An 18,682-nucleotide genomic window follows, 5' to 3' on the forward strand; every position below is an offset into this window, starting at 1 on the left:
TAGCTTGAGAAGACAAGGAGAGAACTTGGATTTATGGATGTATGGGAAGCTCTAGATGACTTTTAAAAAATAAAAATCCTTAAATAGAAGAAGATGGAACTTCATCTCCTTCCACAGTTGAAGACTGAAGTTATCTTTTGGTAAAGAAAATTGTTCTGATTGAATAGGTCTGATACCTTCCAGGATTATTTAAATTTTTGTGGTCTTCATGAAGGTGAGAGGAGGGGAATTTTGCATTTTTGGGCTTCATGTTTGTTATTGCCCTAGATACTCAGAAGGGCAGATATGATCTGGATATGAAGTCCTTGCTAATAATGTGCAGTCAAAGAATTTTAGAACAGGCTGGGGGGTGGGGAGGTGGAAACCACCTTGAGGGGTTTTCTTCCCTTTTCTCCTACTGGTAAAGAAAAACAGTTCTAGGAGTTCGATTAACGATGTAGAGGTATGGCAGCTCTGTTACAAATTGCTGAGAGTTACCAGACCTTCTTTCTAATTCAAATCTGAAGAGCTAATACTTCTGGCATTTCCAGCTCAAATGTTTGAGAATTAAGAGTCAGTCCTTTCCAGTTCATGAAAATGACTTAAAATGTTTTTGATGCTTCTGCTTTTAGAAAAGTTTCTTCTGCTTCCTTCCCCATGCAGTTTAGGAGACTATGACAGAATTTACAAGCTGTTCTTGTTTCAGCTTTTCTGACTGAATTACAAGGGCTCAGCATGGCATTTATATTACAGAGACTTGGAAAACATCAAATAATTTTATTGATACTGTTAATTATGAAAGTCGGGAATATTCTGTTTAGCAGAGGGGGGAGAATTTGCTCTTAAAGTTTCATTTAATCTTCTCATAGCACTCAAATTTAAAGAGGGCTGTATAAGTTCTTAAAAACAAACTCCAGAAAATTTTGAGAATAAGATAGAGGTAGCTTAAATGGTTAATATGTTTAGGGATTCAATTCTTGTCTTTGTTTTCACTTCTGTCTTTCAATTCTTTGTTTTGTTTGGTCTTTAAGCTGTAAAATCCTTCTGTATGGAAACTGTAGAGGCAGTTCTATCACATTAAATTTTCAGATTGAGTATTATTTAGAAAGTGATCAGAAAAGTTGTTTTCTTAATTCTGATGTGGATCTGCAGTATAAATCCTTATATGCTTTAAAAAGCGAACACTGAAAATCTGCATGTTTCACCCCAGGTTGCTTTACATTTTTGCTACATCTTTCTGTGCATGCACTTCTAATTTAATTAACGCTGACTGCATTTAGAACAAGACCCTTGCAACTGTAAGTGTGACTTAATGACTTAATGCAGTAGTAATTCATTTAGCACTTATTTTTGATTTGAACTAACAATTATATTCCCTTTTTTCTGAACACATAGTATTCAGAAGAAACATGGTTATTGGTGTTAGGGTGCTTAATATTTCTTGGCATGACTGTGTTTTGATCAGTGAAACACTGGCTACCTGCTTGTGCAATAAAACCCCTGGGAGCTCAGTTTCCACTTTAGGAGGGTGTTGAGATGGAGTGGAACTAAGTACCATGGGCTATCCAGAAAACCTTTACTTCTCCTCAGCCTATAGGTTAAAAGTCAAAATTTTAAGTCCTAAAGCAGTGCATTAACTGCAGAAGTCCTATTGAGTGTTTGGAACAACATTGCCACGTGAAAATAGCCCGTTTCTTTTAACTGAAGGAAGGACAAGTGGGGAATATTGATTGGCAGTGTGAACTACGTTTGGCTAGCAAGTAGCTGTGAATGCTAGCCAAAAGTTCTTACTCTTAGGTATATGACCACCCACAGAGATGGATAAAATTCATACTAGATTTTAAGAAACATTGTTTGAAATTGGTTAAAATCCTTATCTTTCCACTTCTGTTTTCTTAAGTTTCACTTTTTTTTTAAGTTTTCTTTTCACTTATGCTAGGATGCATTTCCAGTCACTCCCCTGAAACAGCAAAGTTACTACTGGTGTGAAACCACAGCAAGTGAGGAACATCTGGAGGCTGGAACTTCTTAGGTAAACCCTTCTGGAGCGCACACAGGAGTCACTTACATAATGGAAACATCCTATAATTTTTACTGTGCCTTTTTTCCCTTGTTGCCACGGTAACCGATCATGAATTGTTCATAGTAAGTGACCTTGTCACTGCTTTTATGTACTCTGTGAGTTATTGTGCAGAAGATATTTATAGCGGTGAAGTACGACTGCCTGAAGACAAGCAGGTTTTGTTTCATTTATTTTTTTCCTGTAGAATAAGAGACTAAAAACCATAAGAGGAAAATGCTAACATTTGTCTGCAGAATAAATCTTGCTGTTATTCAGATAGGGACAAATACAGCTGGTAAGTCATAAAGCAGCTGGATGAAAAGTGGTCAGCTCAGCCTCCTGTATGCGTTGTTTTCAGCTGATATACTTCTGGCCTAGACTTGGATATATTTAGATATACTTTTCTGTGTTTGATACTTCCATGAGGTAACAGAATAGTCAGCATTTTTGTTCAGCTATCAACTGCATTGATTCACATGTGCTAATGTAGAAGTTTAAAAAAAATAGACAGGAACTACTGCTTGTTCTGTTTTTTCCCTGCCATTCCATATAGAAGCTAATTAAAATAAAAACTCTGCAAATGTTTTAAGTAGTGATAATAAACTGATGGCAAAACTTAAGTGGTAAGGATAGAACAAACATAACAGGAAGGACAAAACAATGGTCTTTTTCTCCCAAAATAGAGAACCCATCAACTCAAGAGGAGGAAACTTGGCGGTTTTATAGCTTAAAATAGGAGCATTGAGTATAGCTCAAAGATCTGCAATCTGTAAACTTGAAATATGTTAGTTTGATGGATTAAGCTTTGTAGTTATCATCACAATGCTTAACTTTCAAGTAACTCAGTGTTAAGTCATTGAGCTGCATAGGAGATAAAATGAAAAATACTAGTTCAGATAGGGAAAATAATATGAAAAATGTCTGAGAGCCAAGCAAGGCTGCGTAGCCACTTTGCGTTCAAGAAGAAAATAGGATTTTTTTTAGTAACCCCAGTAATTCTCTTCCAAGTTGGTCTGTTGTTCTTCTAATGTTGAGAAAGATGAGGTAATATCTTCAGAATTCATTGTGCTGTAAGGATGAAATTCCTGTTTGCCATATCGTTACAACTGAGGTACACCTGGGTGTCAGAGCTGTGCCTGCATGTGCACACTTGGTCGTCGCTCCCCTGAGTGGTTCAGGAGTCGCCTGGGTGGCCTCTGCACACTGGGGACAGGGACAGCTGGGACAAGGTGGCTGAAGCCTCCCAGCAAGCCCATGGTGCTTTCTACAAGAACCCTTCAGGTATAGAATTTGCACAGTCTCCCGCAGCTCCTGTGTGTAGACCAGTACTGGGCACTACTTGTGTGCTCCTGACGTGTCAGTTACTTCCTTGGGCAGAGCACGTCGTGGTGTAGAGTTTATTGTACTTTACACAGATACTTTGCAAGAGTCACTAGAACCTGCTCTTGCAGACTCAGGAATGGTTGTGTAGGATGGTTAATGTAACTGGCAGATGTTGTATGGTGCTTAAGATAATGAATATCTGTGGGTCATTCAAATGCTGGAGCAGTCCTTATCGGACCAGTGCTCAGCGGAGTTGTAGGAGTTGAGCAGAACAACAGCTCAGGGAGCCTGCCCCGATTCAACTCAAGATGTCATCGCAGGGACCCTCATGGTGCGGATACCCATCCCCAGCTGGGTACCGAGTAATCATCCTGTTCCAGCGATTCAGTTTCTCATGTGAACATCATGCAAAAGATCTGAATGTTACTTTTTTTTTAAACTTACACTTTTCCCATGGGTGTCTTTGGCAACAGAAGCAGGTTTATTTCCATGTAGTAGCCAGAAGGAATTTTGTGATCAGCTAATGTCATAAGACATCTGTCGTGCCTCTGGAATTACCCATTAATAAAGGAACATGCATGTTTTACAAATTACATATTGGCTAACTCCAGATGAATAGTGGTATAGCACTGAGTCCATCAGTAGAAGAGCCCAGATTTTACATAATGCAAGAAGGCAATAAGCAAAACTGTGGAAGAGGTTGCCTTGTGAATTTTGCATGTGAAACATCAAGTGCTCGATTGGACTAAATGATACAGCAGTGCAACTCTGAGCCATTTAAGCTGTCATTTTTAAATGGCTGGGAACAGTAATCTCATGGGAGGGGATAGTCTAGTATGTCCTCCTATTCATTATTCACTTACAATGTTTCTTCCCTATGTCATAGGGATATCATAAATAGACTAACCCGACCAGCCTGAGACTCAGTTAAATATAAACAAAAATAATATTTCTTCCAAATGTACTTCCACTTAATGCACCATCAGGCTAGTCTAATTTGATGCAAATGCTACTCTGCTGATATTTAGCGTATCAAACCAGCCTGTTTTGGTGTTTCCAGAATTCATTGCTTCCTGGAGATCTAGCCCATGATGTAGATATAGCTACCATATGTTAAGCAAGTACTAGATCATTCTCACCGAAGATACAGTTTCATATTAGTGGGGATAAGGACAGGTGATAGAAACCAATGCCTTTTGGGACGATGTGAAGGACGTGCCCTTGAGAATCTGGGTGGTGCAGCATACCCAGTGAGGAAATACTAGCTGTCCTTCCTGGATAATGCCAAGGCAACAGTTTTATTTTCTCTTCCTTCATTTTGACCTCATTGCTTTCTTCCCTAGAAGTCAGTATCTGTAGTAAAATCCTTCATTTTACAGAACTGAACCTGGTAATACAGAGTTCTGTCGTAATCATAGAATCATTAGGGTTGGAAAAGACCTCCAAGACCATCTGGTCCATCCCCCTCCTACCAATGTCATCCAGTAAACCATGTCCTTAAGCACCAGGTCCAGCCTTTCCTTGAACACCCCCAGGGACGGTGACTCCACCACCTCCCTGGGTATCCCGTTCCAAGACCTGACTACTCATTCTGGGAAGAAATGTCTCCTAATTTCTAACCTAAGCATCCCCTGGTGCAACTTGAGCCACCTGTGAGAAGCAGCTGAGCCTGGTTTCCTTACAACTTAACTTGTTGGCTTTTCAACAGTAGTTTGAAATACCTCTAGGCATGCTACTTTGCATTCTTCAAGGCTGCTCCTGAAATACTTAATGCCTTTGAAAGTCAAATTAAAGGTTTGTTTCATTTAAGTTGTATAGCTGGATGAGATTAAGCAAAGTGCCCTACTTGCACACAGCAATCTATATGAAATGTTTTTTGATCGTATTCATGCTTATCTAAAATACACCTCTAATTTCTTTTCAGGATCCCAGCTTATTCAGCTCTTTACCATAATGGTTCATTAGCCTCCTAGGCTTTTTCTTCGGAGTTGCAGTCAATCTCCTATCTCTGCTGCTTTATATTAAATCACTTTGATTTCCTAAATGTAGTACGAAGAGAGAGCAAGCAAGAATCATGGAAAGAGGAGTTATTCTGGGTAGATACCTCATTTCTGTTTCACAGCATACTTCCAGTATTGCAAGGTTTTTTGCCCCTGGCTGCAACTCTGCCAAATATATCAAATATTCCCAGTTCCTAAAGAATGATTTAAGTACGTGCAGCTGATATCATTTCTTGTTGGTGCTCGTTTATTTTGAGATCAATCGGACTTTACCTATTTTTGGCTCTATCCACATGTAAAAACACCTCACTGGACCACGTGGCAGTGTTCCACTCTAAATCTGGTTGAAAAGCCAATAGTTACTCATTCAAACACCTCCCTGAGTGCATGTAACTGAAATGAAAAATCTCTTCTGTAGCATACATAGTCTTAGAACATGCTTTCTAGCCCTTTGGTGATATGACGTTTTGGCTCTGGTTGCAGGTGCAGGTAGCTTAAACTTCTTTGAACCATGTTCATAAGTGGACTGAAATTTTTGTGGTCAATCTCCGTCCTTGGTAAATTCAAGAGAGAAATTGCAGCTCATGGGGCTGAATTTCTCTTCTTGGCTTCAATCAGATGAAGTCCCGTATCTTTTCCAGTGTTCTTGTGATCTGATCTCAAAGATCAAGTTGTTATCCCCTGAGAGGTATTTGCTGTTCCTCTCTGCAGCTGTCAATGTTGCACTGGTATGTACTGTGTATAGTACAAAAATGCCACTACAAAAATGTAGTGGGTGCCCCCCCAAAGGTGGCCTTTGCGGTGTGCAAGCACCATGTAGTGGTGTAGCCATGAATCCAAAGCACAACACCAAGGGCTGTTGTGACGAATGTTAGCTCCATCCTGGTGAGTACAGCAACTTAGGAAGTGATTTAAAAAAGATTCAGTGTTTGTTTTTTTCTTTTGAATGTGCAATTTGCCATTTTATTTTCTATGTACTGCTTTACCATTATGATTTCAGTGTTCGAGCATGGTGATCTCGTCCGTAATTTCAGAGGGACTGTTGTATTTGAGCAACGATCCACTGATGTTATCTAGCTAAGCAAAGAAAAAAATGAACAAGATTATTTTTTCAAAAATGGTTATCTTCAATTTTAATGAGTTTACCATTAACATGGGGTGATATATTCTTTCTTAAAAAAGAATATCCCTATAAAAAACAATGTAAGTGTTCAAGAATATTGCTGACCTCTTAATTACCTACTTCCATGAAATCTCGTATTAACCCTGCTCTGGAGAGTTTTAATAGCATTACAATGAAATGCATTTTAATGAAAAGCAAGGCTTATTTCTGCTAACTGATACTTAATCTTTTTTAATACTTTCTTAGCAACTATAATTTTGAACCAAAAGGCAGCTCTAGGCTTATAGGACACTTCTGCACTACCCATTGAACCATACTGCTGAGAGATGAGGGACATCATATGTGTCCTGCTGGTTGCAGGATCTGGGTTCTTCAGTGTGGGAAACAAGACCAAATACAAGTTGAACAATAATACAAACTATATGGGATGGAGGTGGTAAATGGTTGTGAAGGGTTATGAAATGTTTTGTGTATTTTGTGATGTGCAAAACCTTCCATGGCAGCACACAATAATTTACTTGTAGCACATAAACCATGAAATACTGGCTGCTCAGATCAGGATTAATTTCTTCCTTGTAGCTAGAGGGTTTGCCAAAAGGATGTTTTTGCTCTGCTGAAGTAGTCTGGTTAATGAATGGTGGCCCGCTGTACTTTATTGTTTCTGTTTCAGATTGGTAAAAATTTGAGTTCAACTTGCAGTCTTTCCGTTGTTACTTCCAGTATGTATATTTCTAAAGCTGTTCGCCTTGAAATTACGTTTCTTAATCATCAGTGTAAGAGTGCAACAGACTTCACCCCACGTTAGTGTACAACTGTAATTTTGTTCTCAGAAAATGTAACTGTGAGGCTATCGCCCTGAAAGTATAAGAAAACAGCGGTGGTATTGGTATTGGCTTACGCACAGTGGTTGTTTGAGAAGCCAACGGCTTCCTTAGCGCGCAGCAAAAAGCAAATGTCTTTGGTGTGGGCAAAGGCTTGTTGATACTTTGAAGCTGATCAATTTCTTGTTCTCTTTTTTCCTGTTTGTTTGTTGTTATAAAAACATGCACTAAAAAAATTAACTGATGGGAAACCAATTCTTTTACTGTTGAGAGTCTAATCTCTGTGTTCTTAATTCCCATTCCTTTGATGTATCAGCTTTCAGAGCTGTGAATCATAGAGATGAAGAGATGACAGCTGAGTAAGACACAAAAGAAAGTGTTGCCATTGAAATGAAATAATCATTTTATGGAAACTTCCTCTTACAATAGAAAATGGAGATGAATGAGCACAGAATCTCTTATTAACTCAAATTAACTTTGATACTGTCCACATTAGTCAGCTTTTCACAGGAGGCAACAGTTAAATAGTTTCTCATCTGTCATTGTGCTGTCTCTACAGGATATTCAGAGAGGAATACTGAAATATGTGAAGGATCTAAATTTTATAAGTTTTCTAGTTGGAAAAAAAGTGCTCTGTGCTTATTCTGTTTTCCTCAAAAATAGGAGGAAGTATCCAAATTAGGGGATTAGCAGAGGTAAAATATAGTAAGGATCAAAGCCATAATAGTGATTCTCAGGGCTTTTCACAGTAATGTTTATTTTCTGAAGTGATAATGGAAAATATGTAAGTTATAAACTGGTTAAGAGCCTGTGTTTAAGCTACTGAATACTACTGAAGGAAAAAGTGATTAGTGGCTGTTAGTTATTTACAGGTATGCTTTGTCTTTAGCCTCTTGTATTGGTAAATGACCAATCCTCAGTCACCAGCACTTTCAATGTTTTTGCCTTAACAATCCACACAAGTATGGTTCAAGACTTAAAATAATAAATTCTTATTTGATAGAGTTACTTAGATTTTTAAATCACAGCCATCATCGCCTTGCTTTTAACAAGCATTTATTGTTTCTAACTCTCTGGGAAGTGTGCTATGAGCATGTAATGCAAAAAAAAATTCCCTTTTGAAAAAGCTTCAAACAGCTTACCAGTGGGGCCCCAGTGGTACATCTGGTTGAGTGGCAGGACACATCAAATCCATAGCATTGCAATTAGTACGCTGACAGCCTTGTGTAGTGAGAGGGGGGGCTTTGTTCTGGAGGTAGTATGCTGGTGTGGTTCGTGAGCGGTCAAAGGAGGTGAATTTCCAGTTCTTTAAATCTTTCTTCTGCATCCAGCTGTAGGCAGCAAAGAGTAAGTACGTGGTCTCTTGTAAGTGTTTTCCTTTGAGAATGTAACCAGCAGGAGACAGAAGCTGACGTCGGCTGTTGGCAGAGCAGAGGTCACTTCTTTATAGTGATCATAAATGAAACACGGGGTGAGGGTCAGCCAAAAATAATTCATTCTCCTTGTTATTTGAAGTCACAGCACAGAGCCAGATGTAGAAAACGCATATGTTTAAAGTTAGTTCTGTAGAAAATTCGATGCTTTACAAGTAATTGATATAAAGGGTAAATAATAAAAAGAATTGATAAATTTGATATATTAAATACAGTATATGATGCTGTATTGAAAATTTCCATGGAGGCCTCTGGGATGAAGAGAGGATTCTCTCAATTACGAAATTGAGAGAATTTAGTAATATGCTTATATATGGATAATTGTTGTATACTCTTGTACTGCTGTGGAGCAGTGATATCCATTTTTCATTACCTTGCGTTTTTCATTATTTCCTCCAGGAAATAATTTTTCATTATCTTCCTCCAGGAGGAAGTTGTTAACTGGTTTTCACTTAGGTCTGCAGCGTGCACCTCAGCGTCTAACTGCTCTGCAGGATCCCCCAAAGCCATGTTGCTCCATCTGCTCAACTGGGGAGTGTCTTGCTCAGAGGTCTGCAGGTCCCATCCCCGCAGGCTGGGGACAGTGCCCGTGTTAGTGACTGTCACTGAGGCAGGATGCAGCGGAAGACCGAGGTGGCTGTCCTGTAGCTGAGTTGTGTTTTCTGTGCTATTTCTGGTGGGATTGGGGTTGTGGAAGTACCCACAGGGCAGAACGAGGTCAGTTCCTTGCAGAGCTCACAAAGCCCGAGGGACTTGAGAGGAACATGGAGTGATCCATGGGGACACAAACTTTATCACAGTCAAGAAGCTTTTTATATACTGCAGAACTAGTTAAGATAGGAAGAATCTGAAGGTAAGACAGACTGTGAGCAGGAGAATCTGCACACAGGCGGGATGAGCCCAGACCTCAAACCTAAGGACAAGCTGAGGTGGAAATTACATGGGAAATTGCAGCCAGTATAGCTGTTCAGAATGCAGTCTAGATCTCAACATTTCTGAGAGCAGCTTAAGAACGGGTGGACTGCTTTTGGAAAGTCGGTGTGCATGTCTGCAGCAGCTGCTGAGCACCTTCCTTGCTGGAGTGTGCTGGCTCTGCCACAGCATGGTGGGCTGCGGCTTTTGGGCAGCCGGCAGAGGAGGCAGCGAGCACCTCGTCTGTTTGATGCACTAGTGGTACGTAGCCCTGGCACCTTTCAGGAGCTCCCTTCAAATTACAGAAGACTTGTTTCCCAGCGGCAGGCTTTCTGAGATATGGCATCATACCCACTTTGGTTTTCACACTGGATTACAGAAGCTTGTCTCTGCTTCTCTTCTCGTGTTGCCTTGTTTAGTGAGATTTGTGTCCTGTAACTTAAAGGGCTACAGTGAAGAAATCTGCAAGGCAATAAACCTTCAAATTTATTTTAGTTTCACAAAGTGAATTCTTGAAAGGAGTGATTTGCATAATGCATTTTTGGTTGTTTTAAGATAAAAACACAATTAAATGGGAAATATAATTATCCTAGAAAAACAGAGCAAGAGGCTTTTGAGTTGGGAGCATAGCTATTTGCAGGAAGTCTGTGCTGGGTTACATCAAATTCATTGAGCTTGTGTGAGTTAAATGACTTTCTCATCTCAAAGATGCATTTGCAATGTAAATATGAGATGGATATGAAAGGCAAAAGATCTAACAAGGAAGCATAGCATTTGCTTGCTGTCGCGTGTTCTTTAATGCAGGTATAAAGTTCTCTAAAAAAAAAAATGTGCAAGAAGTGCTGTGGGATCATGAGAGAGAAGTCTATCAAAGCATGGCAATCTTACAAAAGGGAGGAAAAATAGCTGCCTTTTTTTTTTTTTCTCAGCAGATCTGGGAAACTGAACTATAATTTAAAATAGTCAAGAAACCTTTTCTGTCTGGTGTGATTCAGTATCATCGTTCAGGGTGCCTTGCAGTAGCTGATATTTGAGTCATCTCCTAGCCCTCATGGTGTATGGAAGTAATGAGTAATAATAAATAAATAGGTAAAAGACTTTCCCCGTTTTCAGTGGGTAGAGAAATTCTGAGGATTTGGTGTCACCACAGACCAAAACTAGCATTTCAGTGGTGAGGAAGTATGGAGGCTGAAGGCTTTTGGATCTTGACATCATTGTAGCAATAGTTTTGTGTAAACTGCAAAACAAACTGGGTGCTGTTGAGTTTAAATTGATAAAATTAAGGCAACAGTACCAAAAAAGTTCATAACTAGCTTGTGATAGCGTGAACAGCTAAGCATAAGGGCTGAGTAAATTGGACTATTTCTGGAGCATATGTACTTGCTCAGCTTTCAAAGGCAGATTACTTAATCTACTTTGAAAAAGCTCCAGGAACCTAAAAATAAGGAAGATATCTTTATTATCCAATCTCCTAGTTTTGCATGAGTGATTTTTTTTTTCTTTTTAATCATAAATTTGAGAGTGTTGCTTGCACCGTGAGGCATTCAGTGTGAGGAATGGATTAAATTTTGAAAACCATCCTGTTTTGTCATGGGAATTCCCATGACACTTCTCATCCAGACGTTCGTTAGTTAGCTTCAGGCTGTAAACTGTACAAAAAAACTGTTCAGGCTGTAAACCCTGTAAAAGAGGGCAAGTCTGGAAGTTAATGAAGGTAAAATGTATAGGGCAACCAAGCTAATAAGTCGGCTTGATATTAAGTCCATCTTCTCTCCTCCTGTTACCATTGATGTTTGTTGATTGCACATACTGTTCACAGGTATTTGTGCATTTTGGAGGTGGTGGTGTTTCTAAGTAGGCATATCGCTTGTACATAGGTTAGGGAAGACAGACTGGAAAAGTGAACAGACTTTCTGCAATACAAAATAGTGTTCTTCTAGGTCAGTAGGTAATTTCTCTGCTTAGAAAGATTTAATATTTTCTTTGATATCAATACTAAAATATTTTCTCTTTTAAGCATCTCCCAGTATGTCTTATATAAAAGCCTGATTGGAAGCAGACAGATCAAAAAAAATAACTTGCCAAATATTTTGATTCATTTAAATAACTTTCAGAATACATCTGAAAATAATCTTTTGCCTAAGCAAGGAAACAGTCCACCATTCTACATTCAGGTGGTGTAAGATTGCTTATCTAGGCAGGATAGTGCAGTTGACTTGCTGTTTTGGTCCCTTTGGAAACAGAATGGAACAGTACTCCGAGAAGATTATGCTGTAAATCACTGAAACCACTTGAGCAGCACTAAATAAGCCATGTTAATGTAACTTCAAGGATAATGTCCTGATGGCTGGAAACTTGTCTATCTTCCACTTTCTCCTCATATAAATCAATGTGATATAAAGTAATAAATAATAGCTAAGTGACCTTCAGTTTTTGGAAACACAAGCCTCATTCTGAGTTTGAAAACCATTTTGCTGTATTTAATAGTAGTACTTAGCTCAAATCTTGCTGCCTTAAACCCATAGAAATACTATGCTAACGTTGGGGAGTTATGGTGCTGGTGTTCTGCTCTCTCTGTTACATGGAAAGCCCCTGGCCCCTCGGCTGCTGTCTTTGCAGGATTGTGCTTCCCGTACACAGGTTGCAGCTTATATGCAGTTTGGTACCTGAGCAATAAAGAAAAGCAGTTAGATGGACTACCATTTAAGTGAATGAAACAAATAAGGCATTTAAGCTCACTGAATCTTGCCATCTTGTTAACATGAACATTTTAAAATCTGGTTTGTATTTATTCCAGTCCAGGTTCTGTTAATTCATCTATGGTGTAAAGTGTTTGGGCTTGACAATTCTTGAAACTTCATAAGAGATGCAGTTGGTTTGAAAGAAAAAAAAAATAGCAATTTGCCTTGACAGGAACTTGGGAAATTGCATAATGACTGAAGCTGAGCTGAACCTTTGAGATCAAGTCTGACTTCTTATATAAACCTAGCAATAAGGCTTTCCTGAATTAATTCTTCTTTGAAGTAGATAATAGATATTTTAGGAACTCTTCTGTAATTTCAAAGTCATCCCTCTAACTTGCGTGCTTTGACATGAGCAAAGCAGCTAGATAAGACAGACGGTTCAACTTTTTTTTTCCCCCTTGAAGTCCAGAGGAATGGCACGTGCATCCAAAGAGTGTTTCTTCTTGCTGCAAGTCTGTGAGCTTGACTAAAGGAGATGCTACTTTTATCCATAAAGTCTGTGTCATTCTCTTATTTGGATTTTTTGACTTGAGACAGATGATAGTAATTATACCTGTAAAAATAATGGGGGACATGTGAGGATCCAGATGAACTTTACATCTTATTCTTAGCAGTTGAAATCTGCAACCCAAAAACTAGCAAAGAGTTGTATTTTGCTATTTATGAGGTATTCAGAGGTTAACAAATGTTCTTTTCATGGGTTTTTAAAATAAATTACCTTTGAGTGGCACTATGTTATCTGTTTTGGAAGGTAGTAGGGAGGAAAAGACACAAATACATCAATAAAATTCTTAACCATAATGAGTATTTATTATGATAAAGTAAAACTTCCACAATAGAATCATTAAACAGGTGGTAATATGGAATTATATGGGCCTTCCTGATGCAAAAATTTCTTTGCTTGGGCTTGGTTTAGTTTATCAAGTTACAGTAAATCTTGTTTCATCTTTTTGAAATCTGCTTTGCCATTGGATTTTTTAGTCTATTGTTGACAATCAATACCCCAGGTTACCTGAGCAGAAATACTTGGGGCTGTCTTTCACACTAACTTTTAAATCCTGCCTGAAGTTCAGTGTAAAAATAATCCCTTGCACTTCTGTTTTATCATGGCATTTTCATATCTTTGTATTTGTTCATGCTTAACTAAATTCCCATTGGAGATCTGTAAGCATTAAGCTGAAATTGATAATGACTTTTGGTGAGATTTTATTTTACTTGAGTATTCAATTGAAAAGGTAATCAATATTTCCATATCTTTACTGTATGAGGAATAAAACTAGTTACATCCTTGAGTATTTCTCATTTTATCTTACTTGACTCTCCCAGTAATGAATTCATCATGTATATTAGATGAGTATGATATTTCATACTGAACAATCAATATTAATTTAAAGATGTTTCTTTTCCTGCAATGGCAGGGAAATCAATTGCTATATGTCTGCCTGTTTTTTAATGTTAATGTGTTTTTGTTACTCCATTTGAGAGGACGGCGATGCTATCAACACCACCTGAATAAGATGTCTTCCTATCTGATCCTCTTCCCTTAAAATAAAGGAGGCTTTGGAAAAATTAAAAACTTGCTTCATGTAGCGTTTACAGAGAAATGCATAAAAAGTCATTTCAGACATCACATTATAATGAAATAATGAAGTAAAGCAGCTGATTTTAAGTGTATCAGTGGAAGTTTCTTAGGAATTCATTTTTATTAATAGTTTTTCCTTTTGCATGGCGAGAGCTGCTGAATCAGCATTGTGTGTGAATGTGGTGCTGGATATTGCAGGGCCTTCTGCTGCCATTCTTCCAAGAGTGCTTGGTACCATTTCAACACCATGAGGAACGCAGGATTAGCTCTCTTCACTTGACTGAGATTTCATTTATTACTTCTTAGAGAGGCAGTATTTTTATATATTTTTTTTTATGCTGAAACCCCACAATTAATAAAATTCCCATGAAGACAGCAGAACTGGAATTGTCAGCACTTGGAAATGTTGCTTTATACTGTCGTAAGAGGGGTATATCCTCACAAGCATTGTTAGTGATTGTATGGTGTGCTAGAGACATAGAAAAGGCAAGATTGGTACTTGATTATAAACTATGTGACTATCTCCCTCACTCCACAATGGTTTGTATTGTTACCTCCTTCCTTCCTTTCCTTCTAACTTTCTCAACCATTTCCCTCATCTGTCGATACGGTTGGTTTTGGTGTTTTCCTTACTCTCAAATTCTATTTGTTTTTCAAAACCACTTTTGTTTCAGACCCAAAGATGACTCTGCATGGCCAAAAATTTTCCATATCTACTAGTTCGTTGAAAACTGTTCGTTGTTTGCATGCAAGTCTGGTTTATATAGACTGTAATCTATATAAATATTTACTTCTCTATTCTATGGAAGTGGACTGTTTCATTCAATAAGGATGTTAGATTTGGAAGGGAGTAGATCTTGTGGAGATAGATTTTTAAAATAAGGGAGTGAAAGCTTGTGGAGTTCTACAGTATGTTTTCATTATGAGCATGTCATCGTGTCACGAAAGCTGTATATATTAGATATTAAAATTTCACTTTAGATCTTTTAAGAGTAGGCTTTGCTGGGGGCATTGCCGAAGATGCATCACATTGCCAGTGAGAATGCGATCAAAACATGTTAATAATAAGCGGGGGGAGAGGGGGGGATGCATCGAAAATAAAACTTCATAATAAGATTGCTTTTCATTATTTCCAGTTGGTAATCACAAGCTCAGAATTTTTATGTGACTTATCTCTTTGTCAGCAGTGCACTTTAATTTGTTTCCATGGTTTTGCAGATAAGTTGCTTGTCTTGCTAAATAATCTGCTTTCATGCAGAAATTCATGTCTGTTTTCTGCTGAGTAAGTCTCTCTGCAGTCATTGAAAATGCTCAGAAAGTTTAAAATGTTCATTCAAAAAATAATGGGATACTGTATAAATTGGGTAAGTAAAATTGAGTAGCTTGATATTCCATGAGTAGAATTTTTTTGGTTAGAATATCTGCTGTTCAGGTCCATTTAAAATTTTTCCATGGTGAATGAGAAACTCCTCTTTCATGAATGATATGCACAGTTTTTCAATTGAGTTCTTTTATTATTTCATTAAAGTACAGTTTGGTATTTTCTGTGAAGAAAATTAGTCCATTTTAAAAAAGAGTATTTTTTTAATTAGGAGCAGAAGACCATCTTTCCAATAGCTTCTAACTGATCAGAAAGTTTGATTTTATTAGTATAGTACAGTAGCAATTTCAGTGTTACATAGCACGGGATTCAGATAATTCTCACCATAAACTGTTGCAGGATAAGTCTCTGGTACATGCACCTAAATATTCTAGTCTGTTAATTGACATTCATGTGAAAGAGAACATGAAATATCAGTAAGAAGGGTTTGGGTTCTTAATGTATCTGTAATGTATTTTGCTGAATCCGAGTTTTTGAAAAATCCACAACCCTTGTTAAGGGCAATGCTTTTAGAGTATGAAGACCAAGGAAGGGGATAGATTGTCATGTTGAATGGAGAGAGAGGTATTGTACTGTAGTCTCTTCAGCAGCTTGTCAAAACATCCTCTGTGAATAAACTGTTAGTGTAATATTGGTCTGTCGGTATCCGAAGCATCAAAACTTTCAAACAATTCCAAAAGTTCTGAATATGCCAGTCTCTGAAGACATTTGATGTTAAGAACTGAATTCATTCTGGCAAGCCATAAAACTGGTGATATGTTTTTTAAAAATGTGAATATTTAAAAAATCAATTATGACTTCTTCCATCACAAGAATGGAGTGTAGTTTTTGATATAAAATATGAGAGAGAAAATTACGTAGAACAAAATATTCTATAGCACACTTAGGCTACTGATTTTTCAGTTAGAATAAACTCCTGCAATCAGTATGTACTGGACCTTTTTAAAACGCAAAGGGTTTTATTTTATTGTTTTTTAATAAATTGAATAACAGCTACTATTTCAGTTTTCTGGAGTAATCACTCTTAATCGTTTGCTTAGCAGAACAATTTATTAAGCAGTGAAGGATAACGAACCATAAAGTTTAATTTGCCTTTTTTAATTGAGTTGTTAATTAGTACCCCTCCACAGTTGGTAACTCCCAACTTGCTTTTTGCTGCTTCTGTATCCAAGACACTGCAAGGAATCTAATGTGTCTTAGTTATTTCAAAAAGGCACTTCCATGAATCAAATCTATAGGTGATTATGTTCTAGCTGTTCTGGGGCTTCTATGAGTGCATATTAATTATGTCAGTGGTTAATGATCAGATAAGAAATATGTGAATGCTAGCAACGATTGTTTAACAGAAACAGAATAAATATCCTGTGTTGTCTGAAATCTTAACTCCTGCCATCTCACTGCAGATAGAAACTTAGCTGAATAATTCTGTAATGAACGTCTTTGGCAAGGGCTTTGTTTCATACTTTTGACATACGAGCGCTGTTGAGATCTTGTTTTCCATAACAATAAGTATCAAACCACTTCTAGCTTCAGACAGTGTTCATCAAGTTTATTTTACTGCAACTTGAAATGTTACTAAATTTAATGGCTTATCATGGATTTAAGCAAAGAGCTCTCAATTTCTGCTGTCATGAGCATCACAGAACTAAAATCCCAGGTTATTGGGTCACACAAGCTGTTTCAGTTGAATAAAAATGCCAATGCAAGGGCTAAGTGTACCTGAATTACCTGTAAAATGCCATGTACAGTGTGGAAGTAATTGTACCATTTCCTTTTATTTCTGGGATGCAGGACTAAACCCTCAAAGATCTTATCCACTAGGTAACGTATCTGGGTTTCCACTTACTGGATGTGGTCTGAGTTTCTTTACGCAGTACAGATTCTTTGCCTTTTCTGTTTTGCATCATAGGTCAGTTTCCTAGAGCAATGGATGGTGCAACAGAGGACAGATGATGATGCTATGCTAATTTGCTCATTTAAAACAGTACAGGCAAACTTAAAGTATTCAGCACCAGCTTGCAATGTCTGAAATTCATTTACATGCTTTTTGGTCTACTCAGAATAATTATGTGCTTAAACAACAAGAGGAATAAAGGCGTATCTGTAAATGATAACGTGATCTTGCATTAGTGAAATTTCAATAGCTGTGGACACATGGTGTAGGGCAGCATTAGTTGTTGACTATTGTCCAAAGGGAAAACTTGATCCAGGATTTTTCATACACTGATTTTCTTTACCCAAAGCTAGTTCTTAATGGGAAACACGCAGGACTGGAGAGGTGGTAGGAAGGAATTTTCAGTTCTTGAGCCTCTAAAGACCGTTAACTCCTACCTAAAGTCTCACATAATCCTAGTCAGCAGCTCCCATAATCCTAGTCAGCACCTGATGACTAATTTACAGTGTCAGGTGGTGGTGCCGAAGGGAACATATGCCAAGTGTGAGTTGTAGAGATGGACTGGTGAGTTAGGAGAGGTGAGATTGATTAATGTGCGGGATCTCAGGTTTTTAAATTGAAACCATGCCTTCCCACAGCTTAGATCCCAGACATCTTAGATGGGCCTGATTGAAGAGAATGCAGGGGTTTAAATTTAAAGTTGTGTAGTTTATGACTCCAGAGGGATGCTTGTTTTGTGTAGGTGCATGTATATGTGGAGAAGATGCTTGGACAGTGGAAATGTGTTGGCTTCTTCCAAGAAATGTTGGGAAATTTGCTTTCTCTGTTTCAGTAAAACCAGAGACTTGGATGTTGACATGTTGACTAAAGGTAGAATAGCTTTAATATTCTTACAATTGGCAGAAACATAGCTGCTATGGTAGTGGATGATCACAGTATTAACTGATTTCCTAAGATGCTGTATTATGGAGAGATTACTTTCCTGCTCAGTGAGCTTCACCCTGTTATTTTTGGCTTGTCTTGGTTGTTTGCATTTCCTTCAGAAATTCACATGCTCCTGGAGTCCAAATTCTGTTGCACCTTCCCACCCAAGGAATCTCTATACAGCTTTAACATGTGGCGTGTAACTAAGATGATTGCACAGAGGAAATCAGTGGGCTGGTCCTTGTCATGGTGGTCAGATTGACAGCCATGCATGCCTCTTTTCCGTGACTGCTGGCTGACTCTGGGGAGGGGTCAGGAGGGGACAGGAGGCTGGGGGGACAGCATGGGATGGAATGGCCTGAGCGTAACACCAACTGGGAATGCCTCTGTGCCTGATTACTGGCCAAGCATATGCAGAGTGGGGGTGAAGGTGGGTGCAAGGTGCGAAGAGCTCCGCGGGATGCAACCCACTGCCCAGTGTTTATAGATGTGTTCGGGCTGCTG

General features: G+C 38.3%; 1 protein-coding gene and 1 long non-coding RNA gene across 4 annotated transcripts in view; both read left to right on the plus strand.

Moving 5' to 3' along the window:
- Positions 1 to 18,682, plus strand: part of RBFOX1 (RNA binding fox-1 homolog 1) — an 868,680-nt gene that overhangs the window by 32,575 nt on the left and 817,423 nt on the right. The gene's annotated exons all lie outside the window — the stretch shown is intronic.
- Positions 2,049 to 6,170, plus strand: LOC308178459. The gene is made up of 3 exons (XR_013939778.1): positions 2,049 to 5,158; positions 5,289 to 5,460; positions 5,848 to 6,170. It is a non-coding gene; the product is annotated as an uncharacterized lncRNA (long non-coding RNA).

Source organism: Anser brachyrhynchus (assembly GCF_964034855.1).
Source record: "Anser brachyrhynchus genome assembly, chromosome: 15".
Classification (NCBI taxonomy): domain Eukaryota; kingdom Metazoa; phylum Chordata; class Aves; order Anseriformes; family Anatidae; genus Anser; species Anser brachyrhynchus.